We start from the raw sequence: 15,697 nt of genomic DNA, 5'->3' as shown, positions 1-15,697 counted from the left end.
AGGCTGGAACAGGATGGGACGTGAAGTCCTAGGAACAGAATGGCTGTCCAGGCTGTTGCCGTCCTTGTTCTCAGTTGCCGAGGAACGTTTCAGATGGAGATTCTTGTCCCTAAGACTGGGGGCAGTCCAGACTTAGGGACAAGAATAGTTTATGTTTTCCAATTTTCACTTCAGCCGGGATGTAGAAGGATTTCACAAGAACAGTGTTTAAAAACAAAATCCATAAAGTGGAGATCTACCAAGCATGAGCCCGAACCCCAAGGACCAGACCTTCGGCCTCTGCGGGCTGACTAATTGATCCCCACCCCTCATCCCAGGCCCTCAGCCCTTCTGCCAAGAACGCACGTCTGGGAGTCAACACAGTGCAGCACAAGGCAGGCATCCTGAGATCAAGCATCTGTGTTTCGTCAGCCTGCTGGACAGGCTGCACACAGGGACAGCCGGGTAATCAAGTACAAACAGAATGGAAAGCAACAGAACAAGAAAGCACAAACACAGCACACCAACGTGACAGAACCTGGAGCAGGAGGATGGACTCTTAAAAGAACCGTAAGAGCCCAGAGACGGGGAAGATTCCTCCTTCTGAATCCAGCTGATCCCACCCAAGACGACTCTGAGTTCCCACCACCTCATTTCAATATATGGGTATCTCTGCTGATTGGGACGTACGCACCACCATCCACAGCTCCCCATGGTACCACCAACCACTGTGGGACTTATTTCATGTGCCCCTTGCTGTTGGTTTATGTACACTAGCATCTACATATACAGGTTGCTCTACAGGGCCGTGTACCCAAACCCATGCATGCTATTCCAGGTGCAGGGTCTGAAGGATTTCAAAGATTAATTCTGAACACTTACGACCCATGCCTCACCTGTTGGTTTTTAGCTCTCCACAGTCAAGTGTCTGTATCCCGAGAGCTCTGAGTCCAAAGAAACACAGTCATCAAGAACAAAGGTCTCCAGGGTGTGTGCAAAGATCTACGTAGCAGAGAGAGCTCTGAACAACAGACAGGAACTGTTTACAGAACACGCTTTACTCCAATGGAGACATTTGGGTCCTCGCTCATTAGTCTGATTGCTCTTTTTCGTTCTGTTTTCTGAGACAGGGTTTCTCCGTGTAGCCCTCAATGTCCTAGAACTCACTCTGTAGACCAGGCTGGCCTCAAACTCAGAGGTTCACCTGCCTCTGCCTCCTGAGTGCTGGGATTAAAAGTGGGTCACCACCACCTGGAGTTGATTGTTTTTTTGCTTGCTTGCTTGCTTGGTTTTTTGAGACAAGGTCTCACTCTATCCCTGGCTAACCTAGAACCTACACTCTAGCTCAGCTGGCCTCAAACTCATTGTGAGTCTCCTAAGTCAGCCCCCCATGCATGAGCTACTATGCCAGGCTTGTCTGCTCGCTACTAAAATAAAGACAAAAGGGTGTGAAAAGGGAGCACAGGGTATTCCCAGGAAGGAGGCCAAAAGAAATCATAAAGCAGGGCTGGAGAGATGGCTCAGCGGTTAAGAGCACCCGACTGCTCTTCCAGAGGTCATGAGTTCAATTCCCAGCAACCACATGGTGGCTCACAACCATCTGTAAAGAGATTCGATGCCCTCTGTATCTGAAGACAGCTACAGTGTACTTATATATAATAAATAAAATAAATCTTAAAAAAAAAAAGAAATCATAAAGCAGGATTGAGGGGTCGGTAAAATGCACCTCCACACCCTGCTTGGCTGTGGAAACAGCGTACAGGTGTTGTGAGGACCGTGTGATAACAGAAAACTCAAAGGAATAGAGGGTGTCAGTGTGACAGCCTTAGTCACACTAAACATATGGGCCAGTAAACAAACATACGGGCCAGTCAACAAACATATGGGCCAGTCAACAAACATAAGCATAGCTGTTGAGAACAATATATTTTCAGACATTGAGACCAAGTTATGCCAGCAGGGTCCCCCGAGATCAGAATGGTGATTGATGCACATTTTACAACATACGTCTCACTTTGTCTGTTCTAGGGATGAATGGCTTCCCATTTCAAGTATGCTGGTACTGAGCATCCAAGTTTCGTGACCGGAATTCACCTCCTTGTGCAAATACCGCTATGCCCTACTCAGTGGTGGGGAAACATTTTGAGGAATGCATCATGAGGATTTTGTGACAAGGAGGCCTATACTTTTCCTAGCTACTTTCTATCGCTGTGACAAAACCACCATGACCAAGGCAATTCATAAAAGGAAGTGTCTTATTCGGGGCTCAAGGCTGCGGAGTATTAGAGTTCGTGGCCATTACAGCAGGGAGCATGGCACCATCTGCAGTCATGGAGCTAGAGCAGGAGCTGAGAGCTTACATCTTGAGCCCTAAGCATGAGGCAGAGAGGGAGCCAATTGGGAATGGCTCAAAAGCCATTCTGAAACCTCAAAGCAAAACCCACCCCACAGTGACACACCCCCTCCAACAAGGCCACACCTCCTGATCCTTCCCAAACAGTTCTACCAACTGGGGACCAAGCATTCCAATACATGAGCCTATGGGGGCCATTCTCATTGAAGCTATCACATTAGTTATGCAAACTCAGATGGGCACTCAGACGCCGAGTCATACAATCTCTTGGGACTGCCGTCATGGGCATGATCTGTCACTGACTGAAACGTCTTTACATGTTCCGTGCCTGGACAGACCTCCTCTTTTTCCCTACCCCATTTAGGGTACATGAGGCCACACTTGGGAGACACTTCTGATGGCCACAAGCTGCGGGAATGTGCTGATGGAATATCGTGGGTAGAGGCCAGGAATCCTGCTAAACAAAGCATGGGGCATGCCCACAGCAAAGATTCTTCCACCTGAAGTATACATGGTCTCCAGGTTGGGAAATCCTGACCCAAACCACTCAGTGTTGAATATGGATTTGGCATCAGAAAGGGTCCTAACGATGACACGTTGTCCCCTCACTTCACAAGGGGATAATTCAAGCTGCTTACCACTGGCCACTGTCAACAGCTGGCCCGTGTTTCTGAATTAGCCTCTGTGCCCTGACGGTTCATGAGAGCTGGGCTGGGAAAGTGCTTTAACAGTGTAGCCCCAACTTCATCACTCTCCCCGGCCCACACGGGGTAAACAGAGGAGCAGTGCACAGAAGAGGCCACCTGACTAGCATCCGGAGAGGCCACTGTCATCACTATTCCCCTTGAAGGACTGGTGGGGTCAAGGACAGATGATGGCATGTATCAGGCAGGGCGTCTGATCCATATCCTGCCCCCGAACCTAGGGCCATTACCTTGAGGATGACAGCTTAACCGAGGCGGCAATAGTAACAGTGAAGCTAACCACTGATGGCTGATATCTACACCAGGTCACGGATTCCACGCTCCCTGAAGATTATCTCACTTAACCCTCTTAAACTCCCACATACACTTCACACTTCATGCATCTCCAGTTTGCAAGTGAACCAAAATAACTTGTCTGAGACCTGCTTGGATGAGGTGGGAGACCCCTGAGTAAGCTACAGGTTCCAGGCTAGAGAGATGGTTAGGAGCACTGACTGCTCTTCCAGAGGTCCTGAGTTCAATTCCCAGCAACCACATGGTGGCTCACAACCATCTGTAATGAGATCTGATGCCTTCTTCTGGTGTGTCTGAAGACAGCGACGGTGTACTTATACATAATAAATAAAGATGACGATGATGATGGTGATGATGGTGATGGTGATGATGGTGATGATGATGGTGGTGGTGATGATGATGGTGATGATGATGATGGTGATGATGGTGGTGGTGATGATGGTGATGATGATGGTGGTGGTGGTGATGATGGTGATGATGATGGTGGTGGTGATGATGATGATGGTGATGATGATGATAAAGCAAAAGGTCTTCACGTTCCACCTTGAAGTTCACAGACGTGCCACCGGGGACATGCCTTGTCAGAATTCACACCCACACAAGGATCCTCCTGTCCGTGGACACCTTCACTGACATGGTCCATTCTAGTTTATGTACTTCGCTGTGCAGAGCTCGGGGCATCCTATCCCAACAATGATGCCAGGTGGACGGCTGAAAACTGCCTTCTAGATGGTAACGGTCCTTACGAGCCCAATCAAAAGAAGGTAACGACGTCATGGGATAGGAGTCCTCCCAGGCTCTCAGGCTGTCTCGGCGAGGGGCCCCTGACATCAGCTGATACGTGTTGACTCACGGCCAAACCAAATGCCCACCGATGCCTGAGGGAGGTGGGCAGTTTTCTCCACTGCTGCTGTTCTTCAAGTCTATTCTTATCTCCTCTCCCTCGCCCCAGAGAGCGGGCTGTCTTGGTGCTGTGCAGCTGGCAGGCTGGATAAGCAGGTGTTGAGTTTGAAAATGACCTTGCCTATTAGCTGGTGAGAGTCAAGCAGACAAGGAAGTCACTGTATCACTGTGTGCCTGGCATCCCAGCCCCCAGAGAGAAGGGCCCCACAGTGAGGCCTGGGAGAGGGATGTGGGAAGTGTGCACCCGAGTGAGTGAGTGCGCACACACACACACACACACACACACACACAAACACACACACACAGAGAGAGGAAACCACCAACTGAAGGAAACCCGCATCATGTCTCCCAGGAAAATAAAACCGTTACTAAAGACCAAAATAAAAGACCCAATAGTATCCAACAGTAAGGATGTGCTGAGGCATTTCCCCAAGCACAGAGGTACCCAAAGATCAACAGAGAATGGTCCTTGGTAAAACCAAGAGGAGAGCCCACAGTCTATGTGGGGGCTGGCAGACTTCATTAAGAAAGTCCAGCCAGTTAGAGCTGTGTAAATGGCCCTCACTATACGCAGCCTGGAAGCGGTCCAACGGCCAGGACATGCTGTGAGAAGAAAGGGAGTCCACTAACCCAGATCTCATTAAATGTGGGTTAACTGGCTCCGTTCCCTACAGCACAAGGGGCCAAGGGAGGCCTGAATGGAGCACTTTTCAGAATAGAAAACCCGAGCCCGCCTTTTATTTCCTCACATCCTTTCAGTTGCTCAGCTGGTTGACCCGACTGCCATGGGCCCGAGAGAGACAGCTCTTCTCTGCTCTCATCATCCCTCACCAGGCCATCACCCTCCTGGTGTGCTCTCACCAGACCAAACCTCCTTCCTCATAGTATGATCATCAATGCCAAGGAATGAAGCACCCGGGAAAGCCAAACATTGTCCCCATTGAACAAAAGGCTGAGTCTTGAAAAGAGGCCTGTGCATGTTGGCCTACCTCTCTTGCCACTGCCGCAGGACAACGCCCACTGCTGGAGGAGCAATCTGAGGATAACTATGAGTTCGTTCTCTCCTGGGTTGCAGTGACTGGACCCCAGTCTCCAGGCTTCCATGGCAATCGCCTTTGAACGGGTGAGATGGAAACATGTTTGGGGGAGCCTGGGCCATTGAAGCAGAATATACATAGCAGTGACAGCTACATCCGGTATCTGGCTTATCACACACCAGCTAAGGCATCAGGCTACATACAGAGGCATTTGCTCCCTTCCTCCTCAGAGGACCTTAGCAGGCAGGGCCTATAATTACCCTCGTTTTACACTCGAGGAAGGTACAGTACAGACAGGTCAGGCGACACAGCCAAGGTAACAAATCTGGCTAGTGGTTCAAGTAAGATCTGAATCAGAGCAGTGAGGCTCCAGAGCCTGTGTTCCTAAATGCTACACCATCATTACTTTTAAAACAAATTTACTGTCACGGTTAAACCCATTATTTTGTGCAACTAATATATGCTTGTGAAGAACTCAACTTAGAATTATAAAATTAAAGTTATGCTAAAATGTCCATCTATGAGGGAGGCCGGGATGGTATCATTTTACTTTAATATCATGTCTCAACCTCCCCCGCCTGAGAAGTGCTATAGGCTAGTGTCTTGGTTTGCTTTTCTGTTGCTGTGATTAGCGCTAACACAAGCTGACGTGGAGAGGAAAGGGTTTATTCGGCTCACAGGTTACAGTTCATTATTGAGGTAGGTAAGAACTCAAGGCTGGAACCGTGAAGAAATACCGCTCATTGGCTTGCTTCCCACCTCATCCTCAACTGTGTTTCTTACACAGCTCAGGCCCACCCTGCTCGAGGATGGTGTGACCCACAGCGGGCTGGGCCTTCCTCCATCCATTAGAAATCAAGAAGAGTGCCACCACAGACCTGTCCACAGACCAATCTGATGAGGCAATTCCCCAGTTGAGGTTCTCTCTTCCCCAGTGTGTCAAGTTGACGACCGCTTTTAGTAGCTTGTCAAATATAACCCTTCGTCATGTTAGGATGGGTTAGCCAGGGAGTGACTATATGTACAATGTGTCCCATTGATTACATTGGCCAGTGACAGCAGGTCTTTCATGGGCTGTGTAAATACACAAGCACTCTGGGATGTTCACTCAGGGCCAAGTCCACTAATATGGCACTTCTAGGAATACATCCCACCACCGAGCAATGGCAGCTGCCTACTGTTCACATTCGCCAGGTATACGCAGGGCATGTGAGTCACACCATCTCATTTAAGCCTTACCCCTGCCCTATGACGCCATTACTAATAGTTTCACATTTATAGAGGAAGACAAGGTTCACCAAGGTAATGTCCCCGTGCAAGGTCATAAAACAGAACGGGAAGAAGAGTGCAAGACTGCTGGATTCTAGTGTGTGCGTTTTTCTACTCCATATGGCAGCTCTTAAGAGAACTTCAAGATTTTCTAAGAAAAGAATTAAAAGTAGAATAAAATGAGGTTTGGGAACACCCAAGTCTGATGACTGAGCCGCCATGTTTAAGGAGGTGTCAGAGACCACAGTGTGTGAGCTGTAGCCAGAGGCCATCCACCTGCTTCGGGTTGATGCCTACTGATGGTCTTTGGCAAATGCCTTTTCTCTTTGTCTGTCTCTGTTGCCTCACTTATAAAGAAGTCGGAGGCGGAGGATCCTGTGCCACAGTGGACCATGACCATACTCACCATTGAAGTGATGGTGCCTCTGGACAGCTGTGTCTCCCCACTGATGCAGCTCCTCTCTTCCTTCCCAGGACAAAGCCTCGGGAGCAGGTTTCTAACCTGCGCCTGGATTCAGGTCTCCATGTGGGGATGGGGTCGGGGGGGCTTAGTGACCACCTGAGTCCAGGTGACGAGAAGTCATATACCTGCTCAGCTATGCATCCCACTCATAAGATCTTTAACATCTCATCAAAGATACTCTTTAAGTTGGTCGTGGCGGTACCCGTAATTCTAGCAATTCAGAGGCTGAGCAGAAAAACTGTGATTTTCAGGGCATCCTGGGCTACATAACATATTTCATCTATAATATATACATACATACATATACACACATATATATACATGCACATATACACGTACACACATATGTACATACATACATACATACACATACACACATACATACACATATACATATAAACACAAATATACATATATGTACACACATACATACATACATACATATATACATACATACATACATACAACCCTTGGGGCTAAAGAGAAGGTTCAGCAGCTAAAAGTATTCATTGCTCTTACAAAGAACTTTGGTTGGATTCCCACCCCCTACATGGTGATTCAGTACAATCTGTAACTCCCAGGAACTCACAAAGTGTATTCATATACATAAATCTTTAGGATACAAATTTTATTGTTGTTGTTTTAAAAACTCATTTTTTTTTCTTTTTCTTTTTTTCGGAGCTGGGGACCGAACCCAGGGCCTTGCGTTTGCTAGGCAAGCGCTCTACCACTGAGCTAAATCCCCAACCCCTAAAAACTCATTTTTTTTTAAAGATTTATTTATTTATTATATATGAGCACACTGTAGCTGTTCAGACACACCAGAAGAGGGCATCAGATCTCATTACAGATGGTTGTGAGCCACCATGTGGTTGCTGGGATTTGAACTCAGGACCTTTGGAAGAGCAGTCGGTGCTCTTAACCACTGAGCCATCTCTCCAGCCCCCAAAAACTCATTTTTTAAACATGTATTTTCAGCTCATTTTGAAGAGGGAACAACTTAGAATAGCCACGATGAATTAAGAGTGAGTTTGGTGGGAGGCTAGGCATGGGGGTGAAGCTGGGGAAATCTTTCAATTAATCAAGCCTGCAGGTGCCAACTCATCCTTCACCCCAACTCCTGTTTCCACACTTAACTCAGGGAAGCAAAAATCTGCAACATCCACCCTGAACCAGTCACTGAATTGCTAGGCCCTCACCCTTCCCATCCTTGAGAAACACACTCACAATTATAGGTCACGACTAAATTCTATTCTCTCTAGGAACGGAAAAATGCATTATTAGGAAATCCGTCAATATAACTCATCTCATTAATTGAATCCAAAGGAAAAACCAGATGTCTCTCCTGATGCTTGTCATGTTAAATACCAGCACCCAGTTCTGACTCATAGCTAGCTAGGGACAGAGGGATGCTTCCGTAAGATCCGGAGATCAGCAGGAAAGTTCATCATTGTTGCAAGGGAAGAGCTAGCACCCCCCAGGAAGTACTGCCAGCACAGTTACACAGAAGAAAAACAAGTCTCTCCAACTGGAAATGAAGAGGGAGCAAAATTTCATTAATTTAAAGATTATATAATTACATGTCTGGAAAAAAATCCCACAAAATAATAACATTAAAAATAGATCTGAAAACCCATCAGAATAGGATAATTTGATAATGAAGTTATTCAATATTAAGAAAACAAGTTAGTAATAGCCTTCTTACAGGAAGGCAGGCAGGCAGGCAAACCTGAGTATGAGAGAGTGATCAGCTAGCAAAATGATCATTCAAAATACATTCCTGGCCAGGAACGGTGGTACACGCCTTTAATCACTTAGGAGGCAGAGGCAGGAGGATCTCTGTGAGTTCAAGGCCAATCTGGTCTACAGAGTGAGTTCAAGGACAGCCAGGGTTACTCAGAGAGACCCTGTCTCCAGAAACCAAACTCTCTAACTCACTATCTATCTTTATACCTATATGTGTGTGTTGTATGTGTGTACATATACATTTTATATATATATATTATGTATATAATACACACACACACACACACACACACACACACACACACACACACAAACACACACGTAAAATATTCCTAAGAATGGTAGTCATACCTACAATTCCCACTTGGAAAGCTGAGGCACGAAGATCCCCATGAGTTTGAAACCAGCCTGAGCTATACAATGAGCCCCAGACTAGCTTAGGCTACTGGAAATGACCCTGTCTCAAAAGAAGTCATGAATACAAACACAGACAGCAGACAAACAGCCATCCGGAAGGCTGAGACAGGAGGTTGCTTGAGCATAGCGGCTCAGAGTGAGTTTGAGGATCTCAAAAGCAAATAGCCGTGTGTTCTGCCACACTCCATATTTTTCCCCACGTGACCCCTGGTGGGACTCTGGGAGTGAACACCATGCCTAGTGCAGCTGCCATGCCCTCTGTGTGTGTCTTAGCACAGTGAATCTGTCACCTGAGGCTGCCCACGCCACAGTCAACCAGGGAAGCCAGCAGGTCCTTTCTTTCCAGCACAGAAAAAGACTAGATTTTTCTAATAATGGCAGTCAGTAATAGAACTGACTGACCATCCAACACACAGGACAATCCCACTATCACATATCAGCTCTGTCTTCCTGCTCATTGTCCAGCACAAACAGTCAACCCTGCTCCTGCTCCTGCTCCTGCCCTGCTCTGGGCCTTTGCTCGTGCTGTCCTTGCAGCAACCATGATTATTCTCAAGAAGGTTGCCCAAGGCCCATTCTCTCAACATTCGGTTTGCTTTCAAATGTCCTCCTTATTAAAAAAAAAAAAAAAAAAAAGCGGGGGTGGGGATTTAGCTCAGTGGTAGAGCGCTTGCCTAGGAAGCGCAAGGCCCTGGGTTCGGTCCCCAGCTCCGGAAAAAAAAAAAGAGCCAAAAAAAAAAAAAGCACTCCTTCTGGCCCTACTAGAACAACTCTACATCCACCCTTCCCTTTCCTTAGAGCACGTGTCACCAGCTAATATCACTTTATACCTCTGTTTTCTCAGTCTTCCAGGTCAGCACCAGCAATGCAGCCAGCATTGTTCCTCATCACTGACAGGCATTTCCCTGACCCAAACATAATCACACACACACGTACACACAACCACACGTGCACACACACACACGTACACATATGCACACAGACACATTCACACATGCACACACATGTACACACACACGCACACACACAGACACACACAGACACACACACACTCACACACACACATGCGTACACATATGCACACAGACACATGCACTCATGCGCGTGCACACACACACACACACACACACACACACACACTAATAAATCATAATGGAGCTCCTTGTAGCAGTCCTCCAAATGCAGTTGGGTAGGAAGAACGACAAGGCAAAAGCTAGGCATTAACATGTTACAGGGAAGTGGTAAAGACCATGAGGCACAGGGCAGCCAGGTCTCCAGGAAGCTAAAATCGCCCCTACTCTGCACGGGCGCAATGTGCTTATTAACAGCAGTGTGTCCCTGATGCAGTTTCCATTTTCTATTACATCCCAAGGATGCCTGTCCTCTCTCTAGAATCCTCGAGTTCCCCAGATCTTCCTGGAGAGCTGAGGCAGCCCTTTGTGGAAAAAAGATAGTAGCTGACTAAAACTTAGCCTGAGGGGCCCCATAAGATGGCTCAGCTGGTAAGGGTACCTCCTACCAATTCTGATCACCGGACCATCCTGGGACCTAGGGTGGAAAAGAGCGGGGCTCTTAGTTCCCTCTTTAGCACCAAAATCATTTCAAACTCACCGCCCTAACAACGGAACATTGAGGCCCATGAGATTACCGGCCCCTGCAGAGCAGTCCCTTCCGGGACCCTTAAATCAGTGCACGTGACAATCATAGAACAAACCACAAGTGACGGGGAAAGTATACTAAAACTATGACTGCCACATTAAAGACAAAAACAGGGGGCTGGGGATTTAGCTCAGTGGTAGAGCACTTGCCTAGCAAGCGCAAGGCCCTGGGTTCGGTCTCCAGCTCTGAAAAAAAGAAAGAAAAAAAAAAAAAAAAGACAAAAACAGCTTTTCTGGTGCCGACAACCTCCCTACGAGAACACACCTCTCGCAAAGGGTCTCCTTCATCCCTTCCCAGAAGACCAGAGAGAACACAAGAGACAAGAAGAAAGTGCCCGGTGTGGAGCCCTTTCCTACCTGGTGGATTTGAAATGCTCAGGAGGCTGTAATGTCACCACGGTCTTTAGCTGTGCATGACAGTAGGGTTCTGTGTTGGCTGCTCCCCTGTTCTATGTCAGCCTACGGGTGGAAAAGTATGGCTGACAGAAAGACGCTCCTCTAGGAGGAGATGGCACTGAAAGCACCTGATTCGAGATGAGCGGGAACCATCCCGATGAATGCTTTTCGACTATTAAAAACGAACCTGTTCCACACATGAGAAAGAGAAGAAACTATCACTCCACGCACGGCACCCATCACCTTGGAGCAAACCAGCATTTGGCAACGTACACAGACTAGCCTTACCTTCATCAGGTCCAGGCACCTCAGCAAGGGAGGGTTTAGCTATCTGCGTATTACCCTGCCATGGCTCAGTGAGCCCAATGCTTGGGCCATAAGGTTGGAAAAGCCAATTTACTGCTACAGAACTGTTCCACTCCTGTCTGGCAGGAATTTTCTATCAGATTCCCCAGGAGGCAGATTTACATGACGAACAAGGCCTCCACCCTGAGTGGGCAGGTATGCGGACAAGGGCCACTACCTCAGGGCATCGGCTACTAAGTGTCAACTTTGCCAGATGAGTGTGGACCAGGTTCAAGCCCCTCAGAGATACTCTTCTCTTACTTCTGCCCAACATGAGATGTATTCTCAGTGTGAGGATAGGCAGGCCAGCACTGAAGCCCTTTCTAGTACTTACTGAAGAGGTTCACACTGTACTTCACGAAAAAATGCATGTTAAGACAGAGTAACAGAAACATGAATGACGGGGTGGGGGTGGGGGGCAAGTAGCAGGGTCCTCTAGCAAGCTCTCTGTGTCTCCCTGCCTCTTACCTATCTCCTCTTAAACTACAGGCACTATGAAGGCCAAGTCCATTGTTGTGACCCCAGGAAACCTGACAGAGTGCTTCATGCATGGCAGGGACCTGAATTGCTAATCAGTGAAATCATTGAAGGTGAAGCAGAGGCTGGGCACTTACACAGTTCCTTCTTGGCTCTGTGGGTGGACAGAAGAATGGTTTAGCGATAGATAACAGCCTAGGGCCCTGTACTGTGTCTTCCTATATATCAGTCAAGTGTGCAGGAGACAAGCTAACTACTTCTTAGCATACCGAACCCACACATCAACTTGAGGGATGGTGTCTCACCATTATCTCCTCTCATGGACAGGCAGAGTGTACAGGTTAGTTTGGTTTTTTGTTCGTTTGTTTGTTTGTTTGTTTGGTCACAACATAGAGACATGTGGGAGGGGTTGGGGATTTGGCTCAGTGGTAGAACGCTTGCCTAGGAAGCGCAAGGTCCTGGGTTCGATCCCCAGCCCCGGAAAAAAAAAAAAAAGAAAAAGAGACATGTGGGAAAGGGGACCGTCAGTTGAGGAATTTCCCAAAGCAGATGGCCTCTGGCCATTCCTGTGAGTTTGTCTTGGTTGGTCACTGATGTGCAAAAGCCCAGCTCACTGTGGGTGGCACCATTCCCTAAACAGATACATTTGGGCTGTATAAGAAAGCTGGCGGGGCATGAACCAGTGAGCAAGCCAGGAAACGGTGTTCCTCCATGGTTTCTGCTACAGCTCCTGCCTGAGTCCCTTCTCGATCTTCCCTCAGTGATGTACTGTGATCTGAAACGTACGCTGAGATAAAGCCCTTTCCTCCCTGAGTTGTTTCTGGTGTTTATCATGGCAACAGAGAGAGAGAGAGAGAGAGAGAGAGAGAGAGAGAGAGAGAGAGAGAGAGAGAGAGAGTGTGTGACAGGAAATTTCAACAACTGGGAGAGAGCCATCACCATCCCCTGACACCGCCCTGACAGCAGGTCGTCCAGGGAAAGGATAACTATCTGAACTAAGAGCATAACTCCAAGCTCTCCTAGTGGGATTAAATACATACCTCTCAAAACTATAGGACTCCACCCCTGGGGCAGCCTCCGTAGCTGCAGCCCATTCTGCAGACAGGGAGGAAAAAGAGGGTCCAAGAAGATGAGGCATGTGTATGTTTGGAGGGCTTCTGTGCCTGGGAGAATACTGACTTCAATCTAAGACCTAGAATTACCACTGACCTTGGAGTGGGTACTTATGAATCCCTTTCCCTCTTCTGCAAAATGGAGGTGAGCGATTTATCCTTCCCTGGTTTGTTATAAGGTCTGGAGCCAATGAATACAGACAGCCTCTACAGAGGCTCCCACTCCAGCAGATAAGGCTATGCAGAAGTTAGCCACTGGAAGACATGGGGAAGGAAGGGGCAAGAGTTTTTTCCTAACTGCTGCACAGATGAGTTTTATTATTGTCAGTTGTTTGTCTGTAAGATGGGGCCTCTACATGGTCCAGGTTAGTCTCAAACTCATGGGCTCAATCGATCTCCCTGCCCGGGTCCTCTGAACACTGGGCCACCGGCTTCCACAGGACAGTTTCTAAAACACTGTTCTAAGTCCTGCCTTCGGCCAGAACAAGGTTAGATATATTTTGGTGTGGTGGGGGAAGAAAGCAAGAAAACTGATCTTGAAGTTCAGAAGCCTAGATCTGGGCCTTAAAAACACAGCCTGGCCTTTTTCTTCGCCTTGAGAGGTCTTGGGTCCTCATCTGTAAACTGCACACTTGTCTCATGCCCTGGCCACATGTCAGAACTCAGTAGACCCTGAGGATCAGAAGTGATCTGTCCAACAGCTGACTGGGGGTGGCTGGGGGTTGCACACAACATGGACCTCTATTTAGAAACCGGGCCATGCAACCTGATCTTTTAATAGGCTCTGACAAGCCCTGAGTGAAAGGTCTACTTAACTGAACTTTTAGTCAGCACTGACCAAACACATTTGGTGAAAGACTCCATTTTTTTCCCTCCTGGTGTTCCTATTACTGTAAAGAGGAAACTACTTTCTAAGGAGCTGCTTGGGAACACTGGGGAGGGGAGAGGTACAGTGCCTCACTGAAGGTCATGAAAAGGAGGAGCTGCAAACTCTTAGCTGTCACGTTCCAGCTTGTAAAAGTCACCGGTTGAGCTCTGGAGACTTGAGGGAAGGTGAACAGGTTCCGTGCACCCCTTTAAGTGGTAAACAAAGAGCTAATAAAAACCAATGAATAAGACCAGCTCAGGGCTAAAGAGATAGCAGCTGAGAAGTGGGCCAGGGAAAGATAATGACCAACAGCTAGCAGGACGGGGAACTTTTACAGGGCTCTGGGACCCACTCTGGGAGCAATCACAGTGTGGGACCAAACTCTTCCTGGAGTGGCCTGCATGTTACTGCTTCCCAACCAAGTCAGTCCACCAAAGCCATCCCTAAGCGAAGGGTATCAAACATAATCTGTCCAACAGCTGATACAGGGGAGTGCCCTGGGCTACACAGCAGGCCTCACTGCAGCATGCAAGGCCCCTCATTCCAGGAGAGGAGTGCCTAACAGAGTCAGCACACAGGAGTGGCTCACAGTCAGCGAGCAGGTCCTACAGATTCAACCTAACGCAGAACAGTTTGTGTACTGACTTGGTTTTTGAGACAAGGTCTTGCAGCATAGGCTGGCCTGGAATTCAAAAACCTCTTCCTTCAGACTCCAAGAGCGTAGGGGCTAGAGCAGTGGCTCAGCTCCTGCAAAGGACCCTAGCAATCATGTGGCAACCCACAATATATCATGCCTATACCTACATGCAGGAAAACATTCACACACACACACACACACACACACACACACACACAGAGAGAGAGAGAGAGAGAGAGAGAGAGAGAGAGAGACAGAGAGACAGAGAGAGAGACAGAGAGAGAGACAGAGAGAGAGAAAGATTTTTATTTAAAATAAATTGGTCCTAGGGTCTCTCATACACTGTGTGAGTGCTCTATCTCTGAGCTTTCTTTGTAACCCTGGGTCTCCTTTTATTTTTTATTTTAAGTCAAGGTTAAGTTGCCTAGACCGGTCTTAAACTCCCAATGTAGCCTAGGGAGCCTTGGACGTTCAATTCTGTGCCTCAGCCTCCTATTTCCTGGGATTATAGGTCAGGGCCTTCAGGACTGGCCCCTGACTTTCATCATTGCTCCTTAAATGATACAGTAGACTATCAACTATATATTATTTCTGCTGCACTGCCTCATACAGGCCAGCAAGAGCTGATTAACAGATCTAGAAGGCTCTCTGTCTTCTTTGCAGAGAGCCTGCCACTTACCGTAAAGGCTTGAGCACCTTTGAATATTGATATTCGTGAGGATCCTGGGGCCAATTTCCCATGGGCACCAAGCAGCAACTCTAAAGTAATAGTCAAGCCAGAGAGTACTTTGATTTTGAAGACGTGCATGTGTACACAACCTGTGAGTAGAAACTAGGCAAAGAAAGAAATGCCTTTCCTTGGTCATTTTCCTTCAGTGCTGAGGCTTGCTGGGTAATGGAGTGTGGACTGATAATGAATGAATGAATGAATGAATGAATGAATGAACAAACGAACTTGGTCTTTCCAGTTCCTCAGCATGACTGAAGTTCTCACTACAAGCCCACTTCACAGGAAGACTGATAGAAAAGACAAGGAGTT

The 15,697-nt window shown here is 47.6% G+C and overlaps 1 protein-coding gene and 1 long non-coding RNA gene across 8 annotated transcripts in view; both read right to left on the bottom strand.

Moving 5' to 3' along the window:
* The window catches only part of Arhgef3 (Rho guanine nucleotide exchange factor 3), a 280,270-nt gene that overhangs the window by 224,619 nt on the left and 39,954 nt on the right, over window positions 1-15,697 (bottom strand).
* LOC148000353 (uncharacterized) lies at window positions 1,888-7,447 on the bottom strand. The gene is made up of 3 exons (XR_015640164.1): window positions 6,946-7,447; window positions 5,223-5,346; window positions 1,888-4,361 (listed from the first exon to the last, which is right to left on the bottom strand). It is a non-coding gene; the product is annotated as an uncharacterized LOC148000353 (long non-coding RNA).

The sequence above is a fragment of the Rattus norvegicus genome, chromosome 16 (assembly GCF_021556685.1).
Source record: "Rattus norvegicus strain SHRSP/BbbUtx chromosome 16, alternate assembly SHRSP_T2T, whole genome shotgun sequence".
Lineage (NCBI taxonomy): Eukaryota > Metazoa > Chordata > Mammalia > Rodentia > Muridae > Rattus > Rattus norvegicus.
This window is presented reverse-complemented; position numbering and strand designations above follow the sequence as displayed.